Raw genomic sequence first — 23,164 nt, forward strand, 5'->3', positions numbered from 1 at the left:
GATAAAAACACTCCGTGCTTGAAACGCCAGAGGATGGGACTTCCCCAGGGGATGACGGGAATTCACCGGATGCAAATCTTAATTCTGGGAAGAATGCTGGTAGAGAAAGCACCTATTGTCTAAAATTAGACTGTGGGAATACTTCAGTGAAGCGTCTTCCTGCCTTTTCCTTGATGAGGGCCTGGCACTAGCTCCTCTCTCCTGCCTGCCCAGACTTCTCTTCTCCAGCCTCTCCTTCTGGGCTCTTACCTCACCTGACCCCTCTGCTAGTGGGTGCACCTGGGGCTAAGGTTGAGGAGTCTGTATTATGAGCTTTAGACCTCACTGGGTGTGCACAGAAGAGGCGAGCCGGCCATTGGCTGATGGCGATTTCCACTTAGTTGGTTATGTCCCCGGCCTCAAGTAGAGGCAGGGTCTCTCGGAACAAGTGACCCTTCCTTCTGATGAGATGTTTCCTAGAAGCATACCCAGGGCCTCGCCCAGGCAGAAAGAACCTACGATCCTCAGGAGGAATCCTGATTTCTCTTACAGAAGTGCCAAGGTCCAGAGTCTGCGCCTCAGCATAACTCAGCCCACCTCAGGGAAGCCCTCAGCATTTCCTTGCTCTTCAACCCAAACGCAGGACCACGCGAGTCACAGTCTTGCTGAAACGGGCGGTCCTTGTGTCTCCGCTGTGCCCCACCGCAGCCCCTCGCCCTGGAGACCAGGCCGGCTGAGGACTGCCGGGTCTACTGCAGACATGTTCCATCCCTGGTCAGGGCACACACCTAGGTTTCTGGTTCAACCCCCTATTGGGGCACATACGGGAGGCAACCCATTGATGTTTCTCTTGCTCTCTTCCTCCTTCTCTAAAATCAATAAACATATTCTCGGGTGAGGATTAAAAAATAATAATGAAAAATTAAAACCCCTCAATATTGTCTACCATGGTTCCCACCATCATGCCGGAGGCCTGCCCCCGCCACAGCTGTGGGACTCTGCTAGACTTCCTCAGGGGGAGTGTCCCCAGGTCACCAGGACAGGCCCCGGCCTGGACAGAAGAACAAGGCTGTTGTTTCCTGGGGCTGAATGAGGCCTTTGGGTCCCCCTGCCCAGCCTCCGCACTCTTCACCTGCCATGAAGGTGCCCTGTCCAGCATCCCCGGATGCCAGAGGGCCCGGCACACAGTGGGACCTCAGTAAACACTGGAAGATGAAAGCCGCCCTCAGAGTGGCTGGCCTGCTGGAGGCCTGTCATCCCCCTGACCCCTGGTGCGTTCTTGGAGAAACTCTTAGCTGCAGACATTCTTTCTCAAGAAAACGCGATGGCGCCTGCTGACCTTGGGTTGTAAATATCCTTCATTCTTTAGATTGCTTTGTCCCAGATGGGTGGCCGAGCCCGGGGCAGGGCAGGCTAGGTGGTTGGGATGATGCCTGGCACTTGACCATCAGGACCCGAAGCCTGAGGAGGGGACTGTGGGGAGCCCTCTTGGCCAAGCTTCCCGGCAGCACCTGGGAAAGCTCAGCACCTGGCTTGTCTCTGCGTGTCGTCCACAGACGAAAAATGAGAGTGTGCTTCCTTCTCAGAGGTGGAGCTGTTTATATCTGCAGGATCTTGACACACGCGTGCAAGCTTTCACACGCCCAATTTTAGTAGAGTAGGCCCCCCACTTTGGACTCTGTTGTCGTGAACAGACTCTAACCACGTCCTGTCCATTTCCCCGGGGACAGATGCACCGTCCCTGGAGAAAGGTCTGTGGTAGGTGGTGCAGGGGCCCCTGGGAGCTGGGGCCTGTGGAAGGCCGAGGGGGGGTGCTTCAGTCCCCTGGAGGTCTCCTGTGAAGACCCAGGCTATGTGGGAGGACTCCTCAGCAGGAGAGAAATGACTCAACTCTTCCATCTCTGTCAGGGGTTTCCTACACATTTGATTCTCCCTGGGTTTGGGGCGGGTCAGTCCCAAATTTTGTCAATACTTCGCTCATGCAGTCTCTTGGATTCATCTCTCCCTTCCAGCCCCAGCCCCACCCTCATCTCTCTAACACAACAGTATTCCTGGTCTTCAGGACCCGGTCTTCCTTTCCCCACCTCCATTCCGAAACTACAAAGGGTTCTTCCTTGGGGCAGTGTTGCCTACCGGTTAGCCACTTCCTAGCTATGTGGTCTTGAGCAAATTGCTTAACTTTGCTATGCCTCACCTTGCTTGTCTGTAAAATGGGAATTTTAATCGCACCCACTGCACGTGTTGTCATGAAGACTGGGTGAGGTGATACCTGCACACTGCAAGCACTCAGCAGAGAGTGGCTGTATTACATTTCATTTCATCATAAAACTCCCTCCCGCCCCAACCTGCAGTGGCTCATTACTGCTGTGATACCAAGCTAAGCTTCCCCACCTGGTAGGCAGGGGTTCACCATCTGCTACTCGAATATGCAGTATTATCACCTGTCACTCTCTGATTCTCCTGGGTGGCCACGCCATGAGTTTTCCGAGGACAGGGCACTCACTTCTATCTGACGGTTTCCCCTCCCCTTCAAACCCCAGTCAGCTCTCCACCAAACCTCGCCCCTCCCTGTAGCCTGCCTGGGCCTCTCTGGCCCACGGACACATTTGCCGTCTGAACCCTGACATCCCGCTCTCATACCTGTCTGTGTGCTTCTGTGCTGGCACCTCACCTCTGAGAGCCTTGAAAGCTGGGGCCTTGGCTTGAATGTCTCTGGCGTATCTCATGGGGCCAGCCGCATACTGACTGGGCCCCCTTGCTGCGGAGAGTGGAAACTGACCATAATGACCAGTAGAAACTTCTCTATCACATGCAGAGAATCCTATTCTGATTTTACAGAAACCAGAAGTCAGAGATATGTCCTAAGGTTCTCAAATGACCATACAGTGGAAATGGGATTGGACTCCAGCCTGGCCCGTGCTCCCTCAGGCCTGATCCTCTGCTACCTGGGGACTTCTGGCCTCTTGGCTGAATTCCACAGCTCAGCAAGCCTCGGTGATGAAAGCCAGACCAGCCGTGCTCGCACCGGCAGTGGGTTTGTTTGGACAAGAGCAATTTAGATTAGGTGGCTTGTGCTAGCACTTGAGGTGCTCACAAGGACCCCTGGCCCCAATTTCCAGGGCCCTTTAGTACAGGGGGTCACTGCTGTGAGACCATGAGGATGGGGTGGGGAGCATTTGAGCCCCCACCTGCCACCTCAGCCCACATTGCCCTGGTCCTGTTCTGGCTCCTGGAGCAGCGCAGCTGACAGTGGTAACCTCCAGGAGGGACCTCCGCTGGGTGTCAGTCTGTCCCGTTCGCTGCACTCAGCTGGGAAGCCAGCGGCAAGGCTAATACTAAATAGCAGAGGACTTCCAAATGCACTTGGTCATTTAGAATGCGCTGCATGATTTGTAGCCCACTTCCTCTCTTAATTGTTTTGAGCTCACGCTGAGGTCAGATGGGTCTGTACTCCTTGTGTACGCATTGGCTGCTTGGAAATGGCCGTGGTTAAGACAAGCCTGTCATTCTTGGACGTGCTTGCCCGTTCTGCTCTCCAAACATTTAGCAAGTACCTGCCGCCTGCTAGGCGCTGCGCGAAGTGCTGAGGCCCCGTGAGGTGTGGTCCCCACACCAGACAGCTATCTGGCTGACCCTGGGTAGCAGTTTGCTGTGGATAATTCCCAGAGTGGATGGGGATCTTACCTGACCAAAAGAGACCTGGTGGCCAAGTGTTAGAATGCCACCTTTCTGGGCACCTCTGCCCTCTCCTCTGCATGTTAGGGTTCAGGTTGCCCGGAGACCAAAGCGGCTCTGCTTTCTGCTGCAGCTGTTGCCCTCTTTAAGAAAGCCCAGTTAATGCCCTGGCCAGTGTGTCTCTGTTGGTTGGGTGTCGCCCTGCACACAGAAAGGTGTCAGGTTCGGTCTCCTATTGGGGTGCCAATGAAAGGCCACCCATCAATGTTCTTTTCTTGAATCGATGTTTCTATCTCTCTCTCTCCCCCTCCTCCCTCCCCCTCTAAAATCAATGAGTGTGTCCTCAGGTGATAGCCCAGTTAACCAGTGATCAGATTGGCAAGGCTGATTTATTAGGGGTGTGCTCATTTGCTTGGGATAGGGGACAGCAAAGGGCACACCCTGGGCACTGTTTCCAGGGCGGCTCCCTTGGTGCGGACCTTGGTCCATGGTGGACGGTCGGGAGTGGTCCTGCCACCAGCCACAAGCCTGGTTGGGCCTTCCTGTCCTCGCTGCTGGAGCAGGGCAGTGGTGTTGGTGGCGGGCAGGCTGGCTGCAGTGTTCCTCTCCTCTTGTGTTCTCACACTCTGTCATCCCAGGCACACGTGTGTGGGGCACAGGTGTGGCTGGGGATTGGAGAGCATCTGGTGCTGGTTGGGGCTCCTTCCGTCCGCCTCTATCCCCTGGTCAGAGGGCCTCTGCTCCCTCCAGGTGGGGAGGAGACGGGGCTCTGCTGGCTCCTCTCACCCGGGCGCTCTCAGGATGCGGGTGCCATTCAGGGTTGGCATCCTGCCTCACACGGACAGCCTTGTGCTGCTTCCCCGGACCCCCTGGGCGTTCCTGGGAACTGCTCTTCTAGCCTGTGTTCTGTGGGTCAGAGTGGAGGTGCTCCTCCTGAGTTTTGGGGGGAGTGAGGACGACTCACCATGGCAAGGCTGGGGCTGGGGTGGCTGTGAGAGCTGGGACTACGAGGGGTCCTGTTCTAGCACGGAACACAGGGATAAACGGAGGCAGGAGAAGAGGTGTTGGGCTGGCATGGGAGCTCTGCCTTCAGGAGAAGACAAGGGCTTCTGGCCCGACGGGACGCGAGGGTCTGCGTCCCGTGCTTGTCAGAGGGCGGTGCCGCGGTTCTCAGGGACAGCCGCCTCGGCCAGGCCAGTGCTGACTTTGAGTTCACTTTCCTGCACCAACTCAAATAATTTTCTGCAGAAAGAGAGGAACTTGGATTGTAAAAGAGAAGGAGGGAAAAGAGGACAAGAAAGGAGCCGCTGGGCGGGGAGCCCCAAACCCTCCTCGTTTCCGTACAGACCTGGGGGACTTTGCTGCCTCGCCCTTTGAGAAACCCCTCACTCTCCCTGAAATCTGGTGGAGGAGCAGCTCCTACTGAGGTGAGGCACTCAGGCACCTATTGCTGTCCTGCCCCTCACTGTCAGGAAGTGCTGAGGGACCACCTGGTGGGAAATGAAGGTGCAGATGCCTGTGCTGGCCCAGGCCTGGCCGCTTGCTGGGAGCCTCTGAGTGGCTTTGGTCTTTGCTTTCACTTCTGAGGCAGAGGCCCCCCCCGAATGCCTCTCAGTTCCCTGCTTTTGGTAAAAGGCGTGGGCACTCTCCAGTGAAGGCCACTCTTCTCCAGGTGAGGGCCTGCCGAGGTTCCTGGACAGAGGAGAGGAACCCCCTTCCCCAGAGAGAGTGGTCCCCATCTTTAGAGGCCTCTGCCCCTCATGGGGAGGGCCCTGGGATGCAGCCTACAGGGGTGCGGGAGCGGCAGCCTCGCCCCCAGCCCCTGCCTCACCCGCAGTCCCTCCAAGCCTACATGACAGGAGGCGGGCTGCCTGTGCACAAGGCCCCAAGTCTCCGAACTGGAGCCCTCACGGTCTGGTCGTGTGTCACCTCCCCTGAGAGACCAGCTGGGAAGAGCACCCAGCCCTGTTCCTCGGGCCACAAGGCACTTCACAAATACCGACTGATGTTCTTATCCTCCCTTCTCCCCTCTCCCCTCTCCCCTCAGGGACTGGGGATATAGATTGGTTGCGGTTCTCAGTTTCTTGCTCTCACTATGTCTAAACCTAGATAGGCAGGGGAAGAATAATTGCTTTTATGACATTTTATATCATTGCCCTATTTAATTTATCATCAGTCCCTGAGAAGTAAACGGTATCATATTTTATAGGAGACAAATCTGAGGCTCACTGAGTCAACACCACGCGGCTAATAAGTACTAACTGAGCCGGACCCGGCCCTGCCTTCCGACCCCAGACCCCATGCTCTTCCCACACCGTGCTTCATCTCCTGGAGGCAATGCAGAGCCAACTCCATCTTTCCTCCCGGCCTCGGTCTCCCAGTTTGTGGGCAGAGGCCGCTATCCTTCCTTCCGCCCTTGAGAGTCCAGCCACTCACTCTGTCTGCTCTGTCTCATCTGCCGTCTGGGCTCGGGCCCAGCTCTTGTCAGGGCCTCCGAGCCCTGCGGCTGCTTTGGAAGTGGCCTTCCCATTTTCACACTTCCAGCCCCGTCCTGCCTTCCCTCATCCTGCTCACGCTCTGCCTGTCGTGCGTTCTCCCTCGTGCTCCGGGGCACGTGATGGGAGAGGAGGAGGAAGATGGGATCGGCTGTCACGGGAGGCTCAGATCTAGAAACGTCTGCCGTTGGCAGGTGTATTAGTTAGGGTACAGGCTGAGCTGTGTGACACAGACTCGGGGGTCCGGTGATTTGACGAAGATGAGTTTATTTCTCTCCCAAGTAACAGTCCTGAAGTGACCTGGGCTGGGTTCCACAGGGTTGCCCCCCCCGCCCCCCACACAGATATTAGCCTCGCCTGTATGGTCAAAGCTGAGTTTGGGGCCTGTCCATGTTCCAGCCCAGAAGAAAGAGAAAAAAGGCGCAGGTCCAGGTAAGGCGAAGGGCTTGTCTGAGGAGAGGGGTGGACACAGCACAACGTTTCATTCACAACCCTTCCGCCCGAGCTTCGTCACGTGACTGCACTGAGCCACAGGGTTGGCGGAGAGACGCTCTGGCTGGGCAGCCACGTGCCCAGCTAGACTGGCTTGTTTTGTAAGGAGGGGAGGTTGGATTTGGGTAGGCAACTCACAGTCTTGGCCATAGCCTTTTTAAAAAACATTTTTAAATGAAAACGTTAATCTCGGTGATCTCCTTGAACGAGATGCAGTGAGGGGTGGTGGCACGGTGATCTGCACCAGGCATCAGCAGGACTGCGAGCTGAGCGCGCACTTCAGGGCCGTGGGGGCAGTGCGGTGCAGTGAGGGTCAGTCTGCAAGTGAACATTGGTCACCTGCTTCCCTCTGGGTGTTTCTCATCCACTTGCCCCAGTAATGATGGAGTTGAATGGCTGGCAAATCTTCACTGGCCTCAGCTCTAACTCCTCGTACCCCAAGCGCTGAGCCTTTGGCTGTGTCGCCAGCCCGGCTGCCCATTCAGACCTCGTTTGCAGGACAGTGGGAGTGAATAGAGACTGAGGCCAACTCTTGGTTTTCTCTCTGAGAGGCCGAGTCACATCACAGAGAAGTCTCCCAGAGTCGCAGATGTCAGGGCCCTTGGGAAGCAGCTGGGAGCCGTGGGGTCACATTCTCCCATTTTGCACGGGACCCAGACATGCCGAGGCGGCCCAGGCTACGAGGTGAAGGGCTGGCCCTGCAGTTCTCCAGGTCACCGGCTGTTCACCTGGCCTTTCCGTGAGCTTCATTTCCACCTTATCTTATGTCTCCTCACGCCTCCAGGGATTTCCCAGTGATATGCTAGAGGTCAGCCAGCCAGCAAGGGACTCACCAAGGCTATACCCAGGTCTCCCAGTTTCCAGCCCAGCTCTGCTGTGCACCCCGCTCACGGGGACCTGGAGACTGTCTCATGGCTCATTGAACCATGAGATAGAAATCATCTATCTCGACTCCGACAGAACTATCATCTAGCTCTGATAGAAACCATCTGCAAGTTCCTGGTGGCCGTGCAGTTAGCTCTATACTGATTGGTCCATCTTTCTTGGTCTCATCTGGGTTTTGTTTAATTCTGGTGCAGGCCCTGGCATTCCTGTGGGTGGGTGAACTTCCCGTAACCCTTTCTCCCACCTTTGCTTGATGCCCACGGTCGGAGACACACTGCTGGGGGTCTTGGATTTCTTCGGATGTCAGCTGGAATATTCAAGGCCTCCAAAGTGCCATGCAGCCCTCAGCTTCCTTTCATCCATTTATTCCTTTCACAGGCATTTCCTGGTGCCTGCTGTGGCAGCCTCAGCGCCTGGGCTGAGGATGTAGTAGGGAGCAAGGGGGTGTGGCCAGTGGGGGTGGTGTGGGGGGAGGGGCTTCCATCTAGTCTCCACCCCTCCAAGCTGTCACCATTGCTAGACCCACCCTATATTGCTTTACACCTGGAGAATGTGCATCTGTATCTTATTAGCAGGTGTCCTAAGCTCCATTTTAGAAATGAGGGTATTGGGGTTCCAGTAGGCTTGTGTGACTTCCCTAGAGTCACAAGGCTAGCAGTGGGGTCCCTGACTCCCAGCACGGGGCACCTTCCATTGCAGCTCCCTGCCTCTCTCTCCAGACAGCCTCTGGGGTAACCCCTGGAGCCCCAGAGTCTGCCTTGTCCTGAGCAGCCCCAGGGTACCCTCCGTCCTGGGTCAGGTCATCCACAGGGTGCCCCGGCCTGCCACATGGATAGGCAGGGCCCCACACGTGTGCTGCGCTTGAATCAAGGTTCCGTAAGCGACTTCACAGCCATTTTACTTTCTCTTTAGAGTTCCTTTTTTTGCTTCCAAGTTCAGCAGACCAAAAATGGGCCTGGAGGTGAGCACTGGAGGGAGGGAGGAGGCGTGGGTGGGGGAAGAGTAATGGGTGGGGAAGGCACGAGGAAAGCTGCACTTCACCTGTGTCGGGTGGAAACCAGAACTCGGTGTGGGGGGTGCTCTTTTCCTTCCCCCTGAATCTGACTCCAGCGTTTTGCCAGCCCCTTCCCTCCACCTACACAGCCCACACGTCCTCAGCTGTCACTGCTGCTCACCTGGAACAATGAAAGCTTGTCTGACTTTCCTGAGAGGGGGAGGAGGAAGCCGAGGGTGGGGGAACCTGGGGGGAGGCTGGATAATTGTTCTACAAGATGAGATTTTTGGAGGAGAGAAACTTCATTTGCTCTTAGATTATAAATAAACTTCTAGCCCACAAAACTTCTTGCCAGGCCGCAAAGCAAACTCTTCCTTACCCCGGAGGTCAGAGAACTGCTTGAGAAGCAGTTCATGGGTGGGCCAGCCACTACCCAGCTTCTCTAGAAAGCCTTTCTAAGGTACTCTTGCCAAGCCAGCCTCTCTGTCACCCCCGTCCCCTCTAGCCCAACTGGTGTCTTCGGTTTGTGCGGGAATATATCTGCATTTCCTCTCGGCTTTGTCCGTGTGATTTCCACACCTGGGGGTGGGCGAGGGGGGTGTTGGCTGGCAAAGATTCTGAAGGACTCCGGCTTCCTCTGAGGCTCCCCACGGATCCGCTTGGGTCGGACGGAAGACTTCTGTGTGACTTCTGGTTGTACCTGACTGCCTTGACGTTACAGTTTTTATATTGCTAGGTTGAATATTTCGTTGCATTTCAGAACAGGGGACACAATATTGGAAACCAGGGGTTTCTCAGAAAATTATGTAAGTGGCACAGAATCTGCCTGGTGGCATCTCAGGACAGCTGGCCTGCCTGAGCAGCCAAAGACCCAGGGCACGGCTGCTCCGTAGACTGCCCCAAGGGGCAGAGGCCAGGCCATCACCTCTCGCTTTCTGGTTCTGCGGGTGAAGAAACCAGGGTTCACCGAGGAAAAATGGCTGCCCAGAGCCACCGTGCTATGTTTTCTTTGAATCCAAGAGGAGAGCTGGGCCTCCGACGTGCCCAGGCCTTTCTTCTCTGTGCTGTGCTGCGTCCGGACTTCCATTTATTGTTCTTGGCCTGTCCCCTCTTCCTGTGGTTTTAAATTCATACACTTGCCCCAAGCCCCCGAGTTCCATGACGCGCTAGAGACGCTCACATGCCCTCTTCATAAACCTAATACCTCAGCCGACACCCAAGCCCCCGTCCAAGTCCTCCTCTTCCCGTGCGGTTCACCCTCAGCCCCCACATACCCCCTTCCCTTTTCTGCCTTCACATTTCTTGCTTCCAAAAGCCAGAGGGCGCGGCTGCGGTGGGTTGTACCATCCCCAGTGGGCAGTGAGCCTGGCAGATGAAGGAGCCCCAGCCTTTGGGAAATGGCTCCTTGGGGACCAGCATGGAGGCCAGTATCTCTGTGGCCCAAAGGTGGGTCAGTTCGCCAGCCGTCTAGTGTTCCAGAACACCGCCTTGGTGCTCTGCGGCGGGCCAGCCCGTGGGCTGTCCCTTCTGCTTGGGCCTCCCCTTTGCTCCACAGGGTGCTGTCCGACAGAAATGTAATGAATCGTAATCGCCTCCTACGTACCTGTAACTTCTCAGCAGCCAAAAAAGTAAAACAAAAACAACAAATACCACGGGTGAAATTAATTTTAACCATAGTTTTATTTCACCCAGTGCATCCAGAATATCGTTCTCGCACATACTTAACAGAAAACATCACTTCAAACTCGCATGTGCACCTCACACGTACACACAAGGCAGGTCGGACCAGCCGCGTGGGCACGTGCAGCCCGTGGCTGCCCCCGCGACGGCGCCGTCCCGCGGGTCACTGGAGTTCTGATCTCCTTTCCCTGTAGTCCTCCCCTCCCCCCGCCTTTGGGTAAGTCGGGTTTGCTCCCTTTCCCTCCACCCTGTGCCATGTCCGTTCAAGCTGTAAACCCCACTTTCTCCCAAACACCCTGAGAGTCACCTTCACTCATTGTCCCCTGGCTGTGGTCCTGGCTTCTCTGCCACCTGATCTCTCTCAAAGGTCCCTCCGGCTGTGGGGCCCCTGACAGCCTTCCACAGCACCTGACTGTTGGCTCTCCAACTCTTCCTTGATTTTCTCCCTTTCATTTATCTTGTATGAAACATTGTGCCTTATGTGTTCCACGTCCCCCAAAGCCAGACCCTCCCTGGATTCTCTGCGGGATTAAGAACCAAAGCCCTTCCCTGGCCCCGGAGACTCGCTGCCTTCAGATCCCTGGCTTGGGACATCCCCAGCACCGCCCCCCTTTCCCTTTGCAGGGCTCCCAGCCTTTCTTGGGCCCTGGTCCTTCTCATCGGCGGCATTTCCCAGCTCTCTTTGGGTCTACGTCTAGCACCTTCCTCTTCACTGCCTTCTTCCCAGTTGCCACATTACCCTTCCCGAAATGCAGCTGATCACATTTCCCTGTTGAAAGCCTGAAGCGTTAGAAGTCGTAAAAACGGGAACACACTCACATGAAAATGTTAAGTGAAAAAAGCAGGATACCAAATCATACACACAGTAAGATCACCACTTCACGAAAGAAGAAACAAAAAACCTTTGGTAGATTAAATGAAGGAAGAGAGAGAAAGAACAGAAGCAAGAGGATCGAACCAGTTAACCCTGGTGGTCTTCAGGTGGTAAATCGATTTTTCTCCTATGATTTTGAAATTTTCTCTCATGAATGCATATTTTACAATTTGAAAAATTGACATCCATTTTGCTTTTGGAACTGTAATCACCAAGAGTTTGTAATGCCTCCTCGGTCATGCACAGCTCCTCTCCCTGACGTGGGCCCCACCTCGTCTCCCGCCAGTTCCCCTCCCTTGCTCTGCTCCAGTCAGCGCTGACTCCCCGGTGTTCCCTGCGCCGCCTGGCACTCCCTCCACCCCTTTATGCGTGGCCTCTCTGCCCCTGGATGCCCTCCAGTGGACCTCAGTCTGCTCCATGGCCCACGCTGCAAGTTCCAGCTCCCGGCACCTCCCCACGGAGCCTTCCTAGTTCCCACTGCCCAGACCTGGCTTCCTTCTCTGGTTTGAGTAAGTTTCCCATTTGACTTACTCTTCCTCACCTTGTAGGCATGTGAATTCTCATCTTATCTCTTCTGTAAGATGAGGAGTTCCTTCAGCCTGCCAGGCTCAGAGTAAGAACATGTATTTTTTCCTGTCTTTAATACAAGTTTATCATTTTTCTCTTGTAAGAGTAATACATATGACAGAAAAGTTGGAAAGCATTCAATAAGCTAAAGAAAAAAGTAGCAAATACTTAAAATTCCACCACCTAGAGACATTCTGCCACTGTTAATACACACACCTACCCATGAGTATATGTATACACACACTCACACACACGCACAGATACACACACGTATCTCATGCTGGATGTGTGATTCCATATTCTGTTTTCCCTCCACTTGATATTATGTTTTTAAAAATTTCATCATATTAAATCTTCAAATGAAATATTTTAAAGGCCTCAATATAGGTCAGGATACTGAAGCCCCATAATTTCTTCAGCTGTCCTTCAGTTAACATTTAGCTGGTTTTCACTTTAAAATTTTCTAACCACCCTTGGCTATAAGCCCTGCCCCATCTCCTGAGTTCCTATAGCTCAGATTCCTGGGAGGGGCTGAACATTTACTGGGTCAAAGGAGTGAACATCTCCAGGGCTCTTCGTGCGTGTTGCTACACTCTTCCCAGAAGGGTGGCACCAGTTCACACCCCCACGGTGCGGTGGGAGGTGCCTGCTCTGTTGCATTCTTGCCGACGTTATTACCAAGAAAAAGAGCTTTGCTAGTTTAATAGGCAAAACATTGTTTCCCTTTGTAATTCATTGCTCACTAGTGAGGTTTAATATTTTTTCATATCATGTGTTTGTAACTTGTTTGTCACTTTACTTCTTTGAAAAGCTTATGCATCTACCTTATCCGTGTTTCTATAAAATTCTACTTATTTCTTGTTAATTCATACAATGCCTCATTTGTTAAGAGTGTGAACTCCTTTGCCATATTTTCGGCAGACTGGGTGTTTGTGGAACTAAGTTGGGGTAGAGACTGCAGAGCCTGGGGAGCTGCGTCCGTTCAGACTTGGGGTCCTGGGGGACGGGAGCCAGGTGGCCGGGACCAGCGTTTCCGAGTCCCCATCACAGCTCTGCACTGGGCTCTCAGTCAGCGTTTAGTGAACGGACTCAGAGGACACCCTGTTCAAGGGAGCACTCGTATATGAAAGTTTTTGCTTCTCTTCTGGATGCCTACTCAGGGTCTGGGGTCTTCCTAGGAGTAAGGACTGAAGATGATGAAAATAAAGTGTGCGTTGTGCTCATTTCTCTCTAACGGCACAGCTGTTAAACTTCGGGAATAAACTGTCTCCCTTGTTATTAGCACTGTTCACTTTGAAGTGTAAGGGACTTGGCGCTGGCCGGGTGGCTCTGTGAACTGGAGTAGCATCCCATACACTGAAAGGTTGCAGGTTCGATCCCTGATCGGGGCACACACCTAGGTTTTGGGTTTGATCTCCAGTCTGGGCATGTGCAGGAGGCAACCAATTGATTTCTTTCTCACATTGATGTTTCTCTTTCTCTCCCCTCATCTCTCTTTAAAATCAATAAACATGTCCTGTGGCTCAGTTGAGCATCGTCCAACAAACTTAAGAGGTCGCTGGTTTGATGCACAGTCAGGGCACATGCCTGGGTTGTGGGTTCGGTCCCAGGTTGGGGTACATAGGAAAGGCAACCAGTTGATGTATCTCTCTCATCGACGTTTCTCTCCCTCTCTTTCTCCCTCCCTTCCCCTCTCTCTGAATTCAAAAATAAAAAAAAAATGTAAGGGAATCAGAACATGAGATATCTACAATGAGTTACCATTCCACTCCCAGTAGGATGACTCTAATAAAAAAGACAAAAACAAGCATTGGGAGCAAGTGGAGAATCAGAGCCCTCACACATTGCTGGTTGGAATAGAAAATGGTGTAGCCACTTGGGGAGCAGTTCGGCTGTTCCTCAAAATGGCTAACGTTTTGACCCAATGTCTTAGACCATTCAGGTGGCTGTAACAAAATGCTATTGGTTAGGTGGCTTAAACATTTATTCCTCACAGTTCTGGAGGCTGGAAAGTCCAAGTTCCAGGTACCCGTGGATTCCGTGCCCAGCGAGGGTTCTTTCCTAGATCATAGCTGCTGTGCCCTCGCACGGCGGTGGGAGTCGGAGAGCTTCTCGGGGTCTCTCTCACTGCGGTGCTGACCCCACTCTCGTGCGGGGTCCACCCTCACGACCCCATCACCTCCCAAAAGCCCTGTCTTCTGATGCCGTCACGTGGAGGGCGAAGATTTTAACATGTGGGTGGGGGGAAGCAGACACATTTAGTTCATAACATCTAGCAGTTACACTCCTAGATATATACTCAAAGAACTGAAAATACACCTCTGCATAAGAACTGTTACATAAGTGTTCATAGCAGCAATATTCACAGCGGCCAAAAAGTGGGCACAACCCAAATGTCCACGACTGGCAAATGGATAAAACAAAGTGAGGTATAGCTATGCTATGGAATATTATTTGGTCATAAAAAAGAATACACTACAACAGAGATAAATCTTGAAAGTATTACACAAAGTCAAAATAGTTAGACACAGTAGGTTACCTATTATATGATTGCATTTATATGAAATGTCCAGAACAGGCAAGTCCATCGAGACAGAAACTAAATTAGTGGTTGGCAGGAGCTGGGGGTGGGAAGTAAGTGGTGATTAATGGTTGCAGGGTTTCTTTTGGGAGTGCTGAAAATGTTCTAGAATTAGATAGTGGTGAAGGTTATGCAACCTTGAGAATACACGGAAAACTGTGAAACGGTATGCAAGAGTGAATTTTATGGGGCGTGAATTTTATGTCGGTGAAACACCTAATCAGGGGAAGCTCTCCTGCAGTGAGGTGCAGCCTCAGGAGACAGGCACGGGCCTCCTCACCTGCTCTAGGGGTCCCCGGGAGAAGCCCCTCTAGGGGTCCGGAGGCAGTGGCTGGGGCAGGTCCTGATCAGCCGCACCTCGTGACCAGGGTCTGAGGAAGGCCCCGTGCACCTAGAATGAGGGTGAAAGAAAGCTGAGTGTTTCTTTATGAAATAGAATAAAACAAAAGTGGACCCAAATTACCTTGGGATAAAGTAAGAACTCAGCACTGTTGAGTAGGGCTGTCTCTGAACTCAGAATGAGAATTTGTGATTTAGTTCCGCTGCTGCCTTGCTGTGTAACCTTGGACAGAGCACCGCCCATCTGGAGCCTCAGTTTCCTCATCTGCAAAAGAGGGTGAGACCCCCCAACTTGCTTACAAGGATTTGATGAGGATGCATAGAAATTTCACATGTCAAAGTGTTTTGAAGACTATAAATTGCTGTATCCAACCATTTCTGGGTACTTGTCTTTCTTCACCTTTTAGTTTGTTTTGCCTGTCCTAAAAATATATTAAGCAGATGCTAATTATTAATCTGTTAACTTTCATGCTCTGATTTTATCACAGTAGATTTGTATTAAATACACATTGTTCTTTTAGAATCATGCTGTTGAGCGGCGTTTTCCAGAGGCAGTGAGCGGAGTGTGTGGGTGGGGCAGGCGATGTGAACAGCAGTGCGGCCCCAGGGGAGTCTCCGGGCCAGCACAGGACTTCGGGCTGTTTCCCTGGCAGTAGGCAGTTGTGGTTGGCTTTCGAGTAGGGCCTGCCTACTTGAAAAGATGTGAAAAGATATGAAGATTTCCGATATGGAAGATTCTGGAGCAGGAGAGACGGACAAGCCCCAGGCAGCTGGGTCCTGGCTGGAATGGAGAGGAGGGGTCGCCCTCTGGGTAGGACCCCTGTGGGAGTGGGGAGGGCAGAGAGCCCGTCCAGCTTGCCTGCAGGCAGGGAGGTAGACCAGCTCTCTCAGTGAGGACCTCCTCCCAAAAGGCCCCACGTAGAGACAGCCTGGTTTCAGTCATCAAACAGTCCTACAGCGTCTTCATTCTTGGTCAAGGAAAAATTTTAAAGAGGTGTCACTATGATTTTTTAAGTTAAAAATATGCAATATTTTAAAAGCCATTTAGCACCTAATTGAGCATGGTACAGCATATTAGGCACAGTGCCCACATGCCTTCTTAGAGTACGTAATTTAAGATGATCCTTCCTTGATTTATTTTATCTTATATCCTAACAGGGTTCCACCGAGGTCTCTGAGCCGCCCACCACCCCCGTGTAGAACAAACGGAGGCTGGGGCAGGTGGAAGGACTCTTGTCAGGCTTGTCAGCCCCTTTTATTTGGGCCTCATTTGGTTGCCAGTTTCGTGTGTTTGTAAACAGAAAAAGGGCTAGAACAAGAAGGGGCTGCTCTGGGGCCCCAGGGGCACCTGCAGGAGAGGACTTCCCATCCCTTCCTAAGGCTCAGGGTAGGGGGCAGCTGGTTCTCAGCCCCCAGGGAGCTTGCCTGGCCCCTGGGGCCAGGTGGGTGGGTTTGGAAAATCAGATCCCACCTTTGCCTTGCACTTCCTTAAGGTCATTTCAACTCCAGAGTGAAGAGAATGCCCTGCTGCCTGTCCATGCAGGAGCCGTGGAGAGTGGAGGAGGACCTGGAAGAGGGAGGGGGAGGGGTGGGAGCTGGGTCACCGTTGGTTGCTGGGGTTCTGCCCAGGGGAGAGGGCTGGCATTGCTGCGGGAGGCCAGGTCTGACAAGTAGAGATGCCGGGTAAAAGTACGGTCAGTATGCAAATACCACATGGGACATACTTGTACTAAAAAAATTATTCATCGCCTATATGAAATTCAAATTGAACCGAACATCTTGTCCCCCCTCCCCCATCACTAAATCTGGCTCCCTGGGGACTTCTGACTCCCTACCTCTTCCGCACCCTCGCTCCCTCCCACCAGGCACACCCTGCGAGCTGTGCAGCAAGGGGCGGGCAGCAGCCATGAAAAACAGCAGGTTGCAGGAGTGTCTGCACGGGCTTGTTTCCTTCCATCCCAGCCCTGCCCACCCTCAGTCCTCTTGGCCTTGCCCCTTTCTCAGGATCTGCAAGTATCCAGCCTGCGGCAGTGGGCCCCTGGAGCCCCTGAAAACAGAGACAGAGGCAGCAGTGAGAGCAGTGCTCAAGGCCGGTCCTTGCAAAGAACACACCGTGGAAACGAGTACTATAACTTCGCTCATGGCCAAATCAAACCTGCAGCCAGCAGGCAGCCAGAGATTGGGTTTCCGAAGGGCTGGAGTTTTAGAAATGCCAGCAGGAGTGGTGAATATTCATAGGCGTCTCCCCTGGGTTTCCACTCGGAGACTAGAATTCCAAGCATTCCCCTCCATCGGGGTTGCTCTTGGCGTGGTCCTAGGGACAGCTGGACCCAGCCACCTGCAGGCCTTGGCTTAAAAGCAGATCCCGAGGCTGCGTACTCCCAGGGCTGAGGCTTTTATATTGTCGGGGGTCCCCTGAAACTCCGAGTGGAGTAAGGTAGGTATCCCTTTCTCTTTCACACACTTTTCGTGTGGTTAAGTAAGTCCCGCAGTGCCTGCACCAGGAAAGCCAACAATCCCTTAATGAGTCCCTTTTTTACTTACTGTTGTGAATGGTACCTGTTATTTGCTAATTAGGTCTTTTACAGAAGGACAGAGCTTACAGTTTTGCTGCATCTGCCTCATGGGGCACAGGAAGGGGCTCAGTAATGGATTAATGCTTTTTGTGGAGAAGAGAACAGGTCAGCATTCGGAGCCTGTGTCCAAGCTGTGAGATTCTTTTTTGGCTAAAAACGCCTTCTAGAAGGCTGTAAGTGGACTTCAATCAGATTTCACTGATGCCTCCCCTCCACTCACTGCCTGAGTATCTGCACAGGGGCCTGGAGCACAGAATACTGCCCTTTTGGTGGGTGGCGTGTGTGTGTGTGTGTGTGTGTGTGTGAGACACAGGACTCTCTTTACTTTTTCACTCTCAGACCCAATTTGCTGAAACCACCCTTCCCAGCGGGCTTGCCTGGACCCCTCCTCTTGCCCGCCCCATTTTGTGCTGAGGGAATGAGAGGGTGGACTGAGGTACATAGATCCTAAGCCATTTGGACCCCTCTTGGGTTACAACTCATCACTTTACCTGGATTCGCACCGTCTGCTGCTATTGGCCCTCTGGCTGCAGGAGGAGTCAGATTACAGCGAGAGAGGCCTGGAGGATTAGTGCCCAGACACTGCAGCCTCTGTGGCCAGTCGATAATCAGCGTGGGGGTTCTGTCTCAAAATGGACTTGGGCCCCTCTTTCTGGCCCCAGAGAGAGGAAGTCTGCCCCTCCTCCGTGCGACTGATTCCTCACATTCTCCCTCCGAGTCCTCCCTGGGTCTTATTCCTGTTTTATTTTGTTTTCAATGATCAAAGTGTACTTTACATATCATCGTATTAGGCCTTTTCGGTGTGCAGTTCTGTGGGTTGGACAAAGGCACAAAGGTGGGTTGGACAAAGGCACAAAGGTGTGTGACCACCCACACAGTCAGGCCGTGGAGCCGCCCGTCCCCCGCAGAGGTTTCCTCCACTGCCCCTCTCAGTCAGCACCCCCACCCGGTCCCCGGTCTGTGTGCAGCCTGCGGGCTTGCCTTTCCCACAGCGGATCCCACAGTGCGGAGCCCTCTCGTCGGTGTGGCTGCTCTCGCTCAGCAGAGTGACTCGGAGACTCTTCCCTGATGTCTGTTAGCGATTTTCAGCCTTGTTCATCTCATGGCGCCCAGAAACGAATGACTATAATTCTGCAGCACACCCCCAAATTACTAACTTTTTTGCTGATCTCACAAGAAAAGGAGGCATGATTTTGATTCATTCACACCAGACAGCTGTTGTTGTGTTGGCTGTTGTCATTTCTTCATTTGACAGTCTAAAGGAAAAGGGGCCAGTGCCCCTGATGAAAGAGTCAAGTGTCGCGTGTTTTGAAATTCTCGCGGCGCACCGGTTGAAAACAGCTGATGTATGTTATAACTAGATCGTTCTGTTTTATAGGTGAGTTGAATCCCATAAGCATACCTGCAGAGACTTTTGTGTGACCATGACTTTCATTTCGTTTTGGCAAATACCTGGGAGTGAGGTCGCGGATCACGTGGCAAGCACCCGCCAAACTTGATGAGGAATAGAGAGTTTTCTGAAGCCCCCGCGCCATCCTGGTTCCTGCCACAGGGGGGCGAGAGTTCCAACTGCCCCACATTCTTACCTGTGCCTGTTGGGCAGCTTTTTCCTCTTCTTTGCATTTTAAATTTCTATTTTATTTTATTTTCACCTTTCTAATAGTGTTTAGTAGCATCTTACTGTTGTTCCATCTTTTCATTTCCCAAATGGCTGATGATCCAGAGCACCTTCCTGTGTGCATACTTGTCATTGTTCTTTGGTGAGTTGTTTATTCAAATCTTTTGCTCTTTTGAAAAATGGGGGTGTTTGTTTTCTTATTGTTGACTTTTGGGAGTTCTTTATGAATTCTGGGTATAAGTCTTTATTATCAAATATGTGATGTGTCTTTTCATTTTCTTAACAGTGCCCTTTGCAGGCAAATGTCCTTAATTTTGATGAAGCCTAATTTATCAATTTGTCATTTCTCTCCTTTTACAGATTATGATTTTGCTGTTGTATAGAGAATGTTTTTTTCCTAACCCAAAGTTCTATGTTTTCTTCTGGAAGTTTAATAGTTTCAGGTTTTACATTTAGGCCTTTGAACCCTTCTGAGTGAATTTTTGTGTATTTTGTGAGGCTTGAGTTAATCATATGGATGTCCAGTTTTGGTGGCACTGTTTGTTTAGTTGTCTTTATGAGTTTGTCAAAAATAAAGGTGTGATGCCTGGCTTGCAGATAATTCCATTCTGTGAGCCGTTTTCACTTTCTCAAATTTTTTTTATATTTTCGATTACAGTTCATATTCAGTATTATTTTGTATTAGTTTCAGGTGTGCAGCCTAGGGATGAGGCAATCATATGCTTTACAGTGTGTTCTCCCTGATATTTCCAATACCCACCTGGCACCATCTATGTTTATTACAATAGTATTGATCAACTATATTCCATATGTTGTACTTCACATCCCCATGACTGTTTTGCAGCTACCAATCTGTACTCTTAATCCCTTCACCTTTTTTACCCAGGCCTCCAGTCTTTTCCCTTTGACAGCTGTCAGTTTGTTCTCTTATATTTATAAGTCCGTTTCTATTTGTTTGTTTGTTTGTTTTGTTCATTAGATTCCACATATAAGTGAAATCGTATGGTACTTGCCTTTTTATGACTGGCTTATTTTACTTAGCATAATATTCTCTAGGTCCATCCATGCTATCAAGGGTAAGAGTTCCTTCTTTTTTATGGCCAAGTAGTATTCCTTTGTGTAAGTGTACCACAGCTTTTTTATTCACTCATCTACTGGTGGGCGCTTGAGGTTCCAAATCTTGGCTATTGTAAATAATACTGCAGTGAACATAGGGGTGCATAAGTTCTTTTAAGTTGGTGTTTCAGGCTCCTTGGATAAATTCCCAGAAGTGGAATCGCTATGTCATAAGGCAGTTCCATTTTTAATTTTTTGAGGAAATTCCATACTACTTTCCACAGTAGCTGTACCAGTCTGCATTCCCACCAACAGTGCACTAGGGTCCCCTTCTCTCCACATCCTCGCCAGCGCTTGTTGTTTGTTGATTTGTTGATGATGGCCATTCTGACAGGTGTGAGGTGATACCTCATTGTGGTTTTAATTTACATCTCTCTGATGATTAGTGACATTGAGCATCTTTTCATATGTCTGTTGGCATCTGTGTGTCCTGTTTGGAGAAGTGTCTGTTCAGGTCTTCTGCCCAATTTTAATCGGATTATTTGGGTTTTTTTGGTGTTGAGTTGTATGAGTTTTAATAAATGGTGGATATTAACCCCTTATCAGTTGCACCATTGGCGAATATCTTCTTCCACTTCTTCCACTTTCATTGTCTTTTCAACTTGTTGATGATTTCTTTGTTGTGCAAAAAGTTTTTAGTCTGATGTAGTTCCATTCATTTATAAGGAGATAGGTATATCAGAAAAAGCATTGTTAAGGGGAATATGTTTTCTTCTAAAAGTTTTATGGTTTCAGATTTTACATTTATTTTTGATCCATTTTGAGTTTATTCTTATATATATTATATGTGGTGTACGAATGTGGTCTAGTTTTCATTTTTTGCATGTGTTTGTCCAATTTTCCCAATAGCATTTATTGAATAGACTGTCTTTACCCCATTGGACAGGGTATGGCAAAGTAAGTTTATGGTTGTCCCTACGGAAAATAATACAATAATTAATAAATAATAATACAAGAATAAACTCTGTGTTTCACATACAACTGTAAACTTATTTTTGCCCCACCCTGTATGTTCTTGCCCTTTTTGTCAAGTATTACTTGACCAGGTAGATGAAGGTTTATTTGTGGGCTCTCTGTTGTTCTGCTTCATTGATTTATATATCTGTTTCTGTGCCAGTACCATGCTGTTTTGATTAGTATAGGTTTCTAGTATAGTTTGGTATCAGGTAGCATGGTACCTCCAACTTTGTTCTTCTTTCTTAAGGTTGCTGTGGCTGTTAGGAGTCTTTTGTGGTTCTGTATAAATTTTTGGATTATTTGTTCCAGTTCTGTGAAATGCATCATTGGTATTTTGATACTAATTGCATTGAGTCTGTAGATTTCTTTGGGTAGTATGGACATTGTGATGATGTTAATTTTTTCTATTCATGAGCATGGTATATGCTTCCACTTCTTTGCATCATTTTCAGTTTCTCTCTTCAATATCTTACAATTTTCTGAGTAGAGGTCTTTTACCACCTTGGTTAAATTTATCACAGGTATTTTTTAATGCAATTGTAAATGGGATTGCTTTTTTTTTAGTTTAGTTTCCCTTTCTGATAGTTCATTATTGGTGCAGAAAATACAACCAATTTCTCAATATTTATTTTGTATCCTGCTACTTTACTGAATTCATTGATCAGTTCTAGTAGTTTTAGGTGGAACCTTTGACAGATTCAGTATCATGTCATCTGCAAATAATGGCATTTTTACTTCTTCCTTTCCAGTTTGGTTGTCTTTCATGTCTTCTTGTCTGATTGCTGTGACTAGGACTTACAGTGCCAAATTGAATAAGTGAGGTGAAAGTGGACATCTCTGTCTTGTTCCCAAATTTAAGGGACATGGTTTTAGTTTTCCCCCATGGCATCTCACTTTTGTTTTTAATCATCTGACACCTTCCTCTTGCCTTTCCAAAAAATGTCTCCTAACTAGAACATTCTTCAGAATTCCCTGTGGTCTGTACCTTCAGCCTTTACCTTCTCATTTCCTTTCTTCTCCTTGCCCTTCTCTCTCTGGTCCCCAGTGACTGCTGGGGACTTGTCCTCGGGTCTCCTTCCATAGTCACTCACTGCACAGGTTCATGCTGCAGGCCACAGTCCCTTTTTTCCTGGACCTTCTCCTCCCTGGTCTTAGGGGCTCTTCCTTCAGAGTCATCTCTGACTTGCTTGCTCCCCGCCTCATGTAGGTCTTTGTTCCCAAACTTTGGGCTTCTCTGGCAGCCTCCTGACCCACCTCCCATTCCCTGTACCATTCTCGTCCCTGATGAATCTTGCTGAAAATGGTATGCTCATCCTTCTGTTCTTTGGTCCAGTGGTCCAAAGAACCACTGTCTGCCTTTTCAGCTCCATCTTTCTTCTGCAGACATACTTCCTCTCAGGATCAGAGAGCCCGGGTTGTTTATTCAAGGACCCAGAGTACCTCAGAGGCCTGAACTTCCTGCGTACACTCTCCAGGGAGGCCCTTCCACATGCCTGGCAGCCTCCCCAAGCCTGTCTCTCACCCAGGACCAGGGGGCCCCAGGCCTGCCCAGAGGCCTCCTCTCATTACCCCACATTCCCTGCTGTCCCTCCTGCTGGTCCGAGTCGGTGCACGCTTCCTGTAGCCAGTTCTTGTCAGTCTTGACTACTTAGCTCCTCGGTTGGATTGTCAGCTTCTGTAGAGCAGGGGCCTTCCTTCCTTTGATGAGTAGGTTGGGTTTTTCTCTGCCACGTGTTTAATAAGATGAAGATGGTAGGATTCCAGGGCAGATGGCGTTGGGGAGTGGGCTGTAGGAGCGGCGAGTCGTCAGTACAGTTGGCAGGGTTGCTCTTGTGAGTTTGCCCTTCCCTGAAGGCATCTGGGAGATGTCCTTCAGCCAGAAAACCAGAAGTTACCGTGCAGCTGAGGAGAGAGCAAGACTTGAAGCAGAAAGCGACTTTCTGCTCACGGACTGGGGCCGACATGTTATAGGATGTCTCCGGGGAAAGATGGCACCACATCCCGCATGGAGTCTTCGGCCTCCAGGCCTCAACAGGCTGAGCCCCGCCTGGTCAGGACACCCCGGAGCTGGGCAGGGGCCAGCCTTCAGGCAGAGTGCAGACCTGAGTCCAGGCAGGACTCCCGTCCCGCGTCCCAGAGACAGAGAGGGCCCTGGAAGAAGGGGGTGGGAGCTGTCTGCTGGGTCGCTGACAGGTGGTTAATGTCCCAGAGGAAGAAGTCTTTCAAGATCCAGGTGGCCAAGAGGACTGGGGACCAGTGCAGGGCTCCTGTCCTGGAGGTCGGGGGAGCCGCAGTGGAAGGTGCAGGGCCAGCCTGGCCTCCCTTTGTACAGTTGA

The 23,164-nt window shown here is 50.9% G+C and overlaps 1 protein-coding gene across 2 annotated transcripts in view; it reads left to right on the plus strand.

The window, feature by feature from the left end:
- Positions 1–23,164, plus strand: part of ADCY5 (adenylate cyclase 5) — a 146,385-nt gene that overhangs the window by 59,773 nt on the left and 63,448 nt on the right. The gene's annotated exons all lie outside the window — the stretch shown is intronic.

The sequence above is a fragment of the Sturnira hondurensis genome, unplaced genomic scaffold (genome assembly GCF_014824575.4).
Source record: "Sturnira hondurensis isolate 20B ecotype Veracruz unplaced genomic scaffold, ASM1482457v3 Scaffold0007222, whole genome shotgun sequence".
NCBI lineage: Eukaryota > Metazoa > Chordata > Mammalia > Chiroptera > Phyllostomidae > Sturnira > Sturnira hondurensis.